The sequence below is a fragment of the Sardina pilchardus genome, chromosome 23 (genome assembly GCF_963854185.1).
Source record: "Sardina pilchardus chromosome 23, fSarPil1.1, whole genome shotgun sequence".
Classification (NCBI taxonomy): Eukaryota; Metazoa; Chordata; class Actinopteri; order Clupeiformes; family Clupeidae; genus Sardina; species Sardina pilchardus.
Genome location: NC_085016.1, coordinates 28,190,614 through 28,197,422, shown reverse-complemented (window position 1 = coordinate 28,197,422; position 6,809 = coordinate 28,190,614).

Here is a 6,809-nt window from a genome sequence, read left to right as displayed (position 1 = left end):
TGATGAAGGAGGGTTTTTTTTCAAATACCTTAACCTTTTTAATCAGCTCCCAATATGAATATGATACAACATGAAAAGAATTCTTAGAAAAGCTGAACATAAAGCAAGACTGATATGTCTGATATTGCAGTTGTACAGTCTTCAAGCAGAGCAGTTTCTTGAGTTTCAAGTCAGTAATAAACAGACTTACTATATTATGCAAACTTAGTTTTACTTTACCACTTGACTTACTTAATCAAATTTGTTGTTCAAAAAGATGTAGAATTGTATCATTTACAGACCGCCTTGTTGCGGTAACAGAGGAGTCTACTTCTGCACCCAAGTCATCATCATTCAAATCCCTATACTCAGGATGACCACTGACAATGCAAATCAGGGACAAATGTGCACCCTTCACAATATATGTTGGAGCATAATCACCAAATAACTACTCTCTAATCACCTCCTCGATCTTGCCTTTTTTCCACAGATAGATTGGCTCCTTTTCATTTTGGCAACACTCATGCACACCACTTGACTTATGTCGGAGGGAAAAGCTGATACCGGGAAGGCAAGGCAAGGTTGTCCTCTCTGATTCAAAGGGGAAATCTGGTCTAAACCGAGGGTCTATTTTTGGATGATAATGAGTGTACATTTTTGTTGGGCACCAAAACGGCATCAATTAGGTTTGAGTAAGACTGGGCTATGCATGTACAGTGAACTAGCATATACAGTAACATAGCCTTGCGCAATGTCAAAGTCAATTGTTATTTTACGCCACTGACTGGGCCCACAAGACAAGAGAGGAGAAAGTCTAATAGATCATTCAGACCCACGCTCCATTTCAGAAGGTGGCAGTAATGCCCCATTGGTTGTTTGCCAACTGGCACGAAAGAGGAAGAAGATTTTCTCCCAACAAGATGGTGGTGGTGACCTGAGGAAGAATTTACAGTATAGTTCATATTAGGCAATGCACTAACCGTACAAACAGTGGTTTTCTATTCTAACAGAAAGGACTTGGTCCAAGATGGAGGATAATGACACTTGAGATTTACAGTAAGACAAGTTTAACTTAAACGTATGCATTGTATAAAATGTATAAGCCAAGCAAAGTAAAGGGCATGTACAAGAAATGTAGCCTGATATGGTTTGCCATTGGCACACAGCTGTGATGTACAGGCCAAACACCCTTCAGGCTTAGTGTTCTATATCACAGAGCAAAATGTCAGATTACATTAAACTACATTTAGCAACTGTTGGGGCTTAGTCAGAAACAGAACTCATAAAGGTCAAACATATTTAACAAACATATCCTGTATGTAAAAAGATAACATGAGACCTACACTCCCAGTATAGGTCTACCATATGTTGAAAAAAATAACAGCCCTGTCCCTGACATGTCACATGAAGGCCTAAGGCTTTTTAAGCATCTAATGCTAACGCTCATGCGTTCATGCTCTCCTAGGGCGAAACACAGGCATCACTTACAAAGGGGGAGTTTTCAGAGCGTGTTGCTTCTCCGCTGCTTAATTCCGATTGGCAGCTTGTGTCGAGCAACCCGAGCCTTTCCCGCGGGGCCTTTATGGGCAATACGTGTCTCAGACAAAGCCTAAAACCCCCCAGTGTCGGCCGCTGAATCTTTCAGGGAGCGGGTCTGAAGCTGTATTATTTAGCAGTCATTTGAAGTCATTTGCTCGTCTCTGGCGGCACCTCCTCCCGGAGCCTGACGGTGAAATATTTAATATTAGAAGTGGGGGTAGCCAGGTGGAAAGTGGCGTTGGGATGGAGGCAGAGGCAGAGATGTTTTGGAGGTTATTAGCGCACGCTGCGGAGGCTAAATTAAGCCCCAGCTATGGAATCAGGGCACTGAGCACACCTCAGTGTGCTCCAGACTGCCACTCGCCTCCAAGCATGTCAGTTGCTGAATGTGTGTGTGTGTGTGTGTGTGTGTGTGTGTGTGTGTGTGTGTGTGTGTGTGTGTGTGTGTGTGTGTGTGTGTGTGTGTGTGTGTGTGTGTGTGTGTGTGTGTGTGTGTGTGTGTGTGTAGGTGGGTGTGTGTGTGTAGGTGGGTGGGTGTATGTCTGCATGTGAGTGTGTGTGCCTTTGTGCTGGGAGACAGTTTCAAGCTGCAGTAACGTTTAGGCAATAGGGAGTGTGTGTGCGCACAGTATATATATATCTATGTCTCTCTCTCCCTTTGTGTGTGTGTGTGTGTGTGTGTGTGTGCGCTTGCTCTGATGCATGGCTCATTAGATTCAATTACACCCTTATTTCAGATAATTAAAATCCCCTCAACATGTAAAACAGCTTTAGGTTAGTGAGGAGGGCACAGACAGAGCAAATCACATCAACACAGGCCGTTTAAGTGAAACATTAATGATCAGAACAATCAGTCTGGGAAGTCAGCACCTGCATTAGTAAACCAACCCAGAGCTGATATCTGATCGTTTGAATGAGTATTTTTTTTAGCTCAAGATGGCATATTCCTCAGATAGCATTGGACCACTTGATTAGCATACAAGCCCAATTAAGGGAGGTCAGAATCGATACATTGAGCAGTCCCGCTGAGAAAGGGCTTTGATTGGAGTGGTCATCATTGCTTATTTTTGGAGTAGAGTCACAACAGTGACTTACTCTCCGACTCTTCAGAAATGCCAGATTCATTAAACATCATGCACTGGCCCAGTGGGTTAGTAGCGTTTCCACAGGGTGTCCATGGACTTAGAGCAAGAAAGAGTTAGACCAGAGAGAAAGTGTCAGGAGCATAGCAGAATAGTAATTGTACAATTAGCATGATAATATTGCAATAATTATATTAGATGAATAATCATAATTAATTATGTTTTGTTTCAATTATTATTATAAACCATTTAACAATATTGTAATGAAATACTCACTAAGTAGTTTGTCATTATTGTTGTTAATTATCATTAATTAACTCTTATTTATTATTCTGAACTATTTATTTTGTTTATTTACTCAAATGTTTTGTTGTTTTGTTGTACTTAATTCCTTTAGCTGTAAATGATTGGAGGGTAGTGGGCAGAGGATGTGTTCTTTTTAGTTCACAAATATCTTTCATTCTCATTCCAGGCATCACTTTTCCTTTTGTGTATTATCTTAGGTCTACTTATTCTTGATTTGTCCTGCCCTCTCTGTCTTTTGTTACTTAAAAATAGACCTTGAATCCTTTAACCATAATGACTAAATGATGAAACGGCAAGTTGTTTAAAGGAATTAGGTGCTGTTGTCTGGACCATACGCAAGCAGTTTGGGTTACCATGGTTATGTATCAGATTTTGAAACAAGCGAGTCATTTGTGTGGCATGAGGTATTTTTAATCTCCACTGTAGGTTTTCTTTGCTCAGACAAGCATTTCCCAGATAAGCTCCAGCACGCTGCGCGAACATGGCTTCCAGGAATGGGACTTAGTGACAGTCTTGGCTAAATTGTCTTAGAGTAAGTGCTGAACCTCCTTATCGAAGTTGGTTTCTTTCTTCTTGGGAAACAAAGTCATAGTGCTCTTCTATTAGTTAATTCATTGGTAATATTGATAATCAAGCAAACATCACTTCACCATGTTAAGTTCTGACAGCATTGCCAATACATTTCTATCCAGTAATCTGAGAAGTCAAGTCAACCCTGCCGGAAAGTCAACCCTGCCGGAAAATTAAAAGCATGAATGGCTGGTTGAAAATGAAAAGCATTTTTTGACAGAAGGCCAGTTATGAAAATGCTTAATGTCTAAAATAGTCTAAAGATGCTTAATGTTCTGTAAATTTGATGATTCCTCAGAAAATGCTCCATATGGTGGAAACAGTTTTTTGCTTTCCGACTTTATATTTTGCACAACACAATTTTTGTTCTTCGCATAAAAAGAAAACATCTGATGTGGGTATACCATGCCTTATCTCTTGTTTAACTGAATAAATACACTCCTCAACCTTAGCCTGTCCCTTAAGTTGGGGTCATTTGAAGCTGCATAGTGAAAAGAGTGCAGAAATGTGTGAATGTGAAGAAACAGACAGAGCCCTATTGAGGAGGTCTTGTATTAAATGTTTGAAGACGTAAAAATAGGATAATGTAGGAATTATGCTTAATGTTTGCGTTAGGTGTTGTGGTACTGGCAAGTAAAATAATTTCGCAGGAGCTGTTTGGTGTGCAGATCTTTACTTTTTTCAAAATTGTTGTTGTTGTTTTGATCCTGTGCCCATCCTAGTGGACATTGTGATGTGTGTGTTTTTTTTGTCATCTTTTATTTCTGATGACTTAAGACATGAAGATCTTGCAAGAATGACGCTAAGTTTTCAGAGAGCACCAAGTGCATTCATTAAATATTGCCTTTTAAAAACAGATTTCATTGCAAGGTCATTTCTTGCCATAAGATTTGTGACTTCAGTGATACTTTTGGCCCAAGACAGTTATTTTTAAATCTCTAGGCCTTGAGATAAAAAGCCCATTTTGGCGACATTCTATGTTCATTATTTAACCATGCCAACCTTTCTATAGCGATAGTCCACCTGTCTTCAGTCAACACTTCTGCTTAGAAAGTTAACTTCAATCTGCCCAATTCTGCCCAACAAATGCCTCACCTACTCCAAGCTAAGCTATTCTGAAAATATGTGTTTGTTAAATGTGTTCTTTGCCCCCTATTCAGCACCATATTCATCTGTGATGAGAAGTTTCAGTTTTGAAGGTTAAAAAAACTGTTTTATTCAAATAAATAATTCTCTGAGTGAGTGAATCTCATCCTACCCACCCACCTACACACACACACACACACACACACACACACACACACACACACACACACACACACACACACACACACACACACACTCCAAACTGCACAACAAAACTAGCATGCTGTTAATTACAGTGCATGAAAATGCACTGTACTGTTCTTCCTAGGCTTCAACTTCTTATTATTCTTCTTCTAACGCACGCAATTCAGCTTCAACCGCTTAACGTAGAAACTCCATTCAAACTATGTTGCGTAGGTCTTACTTACGCGATGTGTGCTTTGTATTTTTCAACTTTGTAACTTTTATACTTTTTAAACTATTAGTTAAAAACTATTACAATTTCCCCCATAGACTTAACATTGCTCATTATGACATCACGGCAGCAATTAGAATCTTACGCCAGGTGGCCGGCCACCTGGGCACCAACTGTCAGTTTCTCTGGCTTTAAGCATACAGTCTCTTAGAAGACTACATATCCTGTTAACTGTTTCCTCTGTCCACAACTGTTTCAAAATAAAAGTCCTCACTGCAATAATACACTATTAAATCATTTAACCATTGAAACTACTCAACTATTGAACTGTTCAACCATTCCAACTGTCAGTTATCATCCACTATGCCTCCAGTCAACTACATGAAACCTCCATGTACCTAGCAACCAACATAGCAACCATTAAAATTAAGTGTTTATGACCGTTTCCATAGCAACCAACATGATTATACTGCAGTAACTTCTTGTTTCCTGATAGTGGCCACCATGGATACCCTAGCAACAAATGTTTCAAAATAAAAGTCCTCACTAGCAAGTTAGCTAGCTAGCATGGTTAGCATAGTTAGCATTGTTAACATTTTTAGCATAACTGCAAAAAATCATCAACTAAGTTATCTAATCAACCTGGTTAGCATTATTAGCACATTTAGTATTGTTAGCATAGTTAGCATTACTGCTAGAAATCATCGGTTAAGTTAGCTAATCAACCTGGTTAGCATTGTTAGTAAAGTTAGCATTGCTAGCATAATTAGCATTTTTAGCATAACTGCTAGAAATCATTAGCTAAGTTAGCTAATCAACATTTTAACATGAATAGAAATCATTAGTTAAGTTAGAACTGGAATGTCTCATCGTTAAACTGCCTACCTTCACACTATCAACTCTCTGTAAACAATGCAACCACCATGTTTACCCTAGCTACACCTTAGTAACCATATCTACATTATCTATCTATTTTTGCATTTTCATGCACTGGTAATTCCTTGGAATTGCATTTCTAGTTAAACTTTCCCACCCTGCAGAAAGAGATAAAGTCTTTGTGGCCCCAGCGCGCTGACTGATGTTCTTAATGAGCTTAAGGTGGAGGACTAGAGAAGAGAAGAGCAGTGGAACAGAACAGAGGAGGGGGGAGCTACAGAGGAGATGAAGGCAGGGAGCCACGGAGAGGTTATTTACACCAAAGATCGGAGTTTAATCTTCCTTGACGTACTCTGATCTCTAATAAAAGGGAAAAGCCATCGCAAAGGCCCTAATTAAGGCAATCCACCACCCTCTCGACATGCAACCGGAGTGTCAAAAAGTGAGTGGGGTAAAGAAGAAAGAGAGAAACGCAGAATCGCTTAGTCATCGAAATGCTACATTAGAGCTTAGGAGTGCCCCGTCACAGCTTGCTAAATGCTAATAAAGGGCGTGTGATGGGGAAAACACCTCAACAGCAACTGCCATAAAGAGGTGGTGATTTAAGAGGTGACTTAAGCAACTGATGCTTGAGGAACTTGCGTTTGCTGCCTGGGTCGGGCAGACATCAATATTTCTGTCGACTCAGTGGGGAAAGACGAGTCAGTATAGTGTGTTCTCAGAAAGCTAATGGAAAGCTAATGAAGATGACATGTTACTTCACTAGAGTATAGGGAGAAGAGTGAGAACCCAAGCTCTAGGAATCAGGCTCACATTACAATACAAAACAAACAGATCATATAAGTTTCTCCCTAGTCTCAGAGTAGGGTTTTATGTAGTTCCGAATCACATGAGCTTATAGAGTCTATTTCATGTGATTTTTCCTGTCGCTGTTTTATGCCTTTATTTTTTTATAG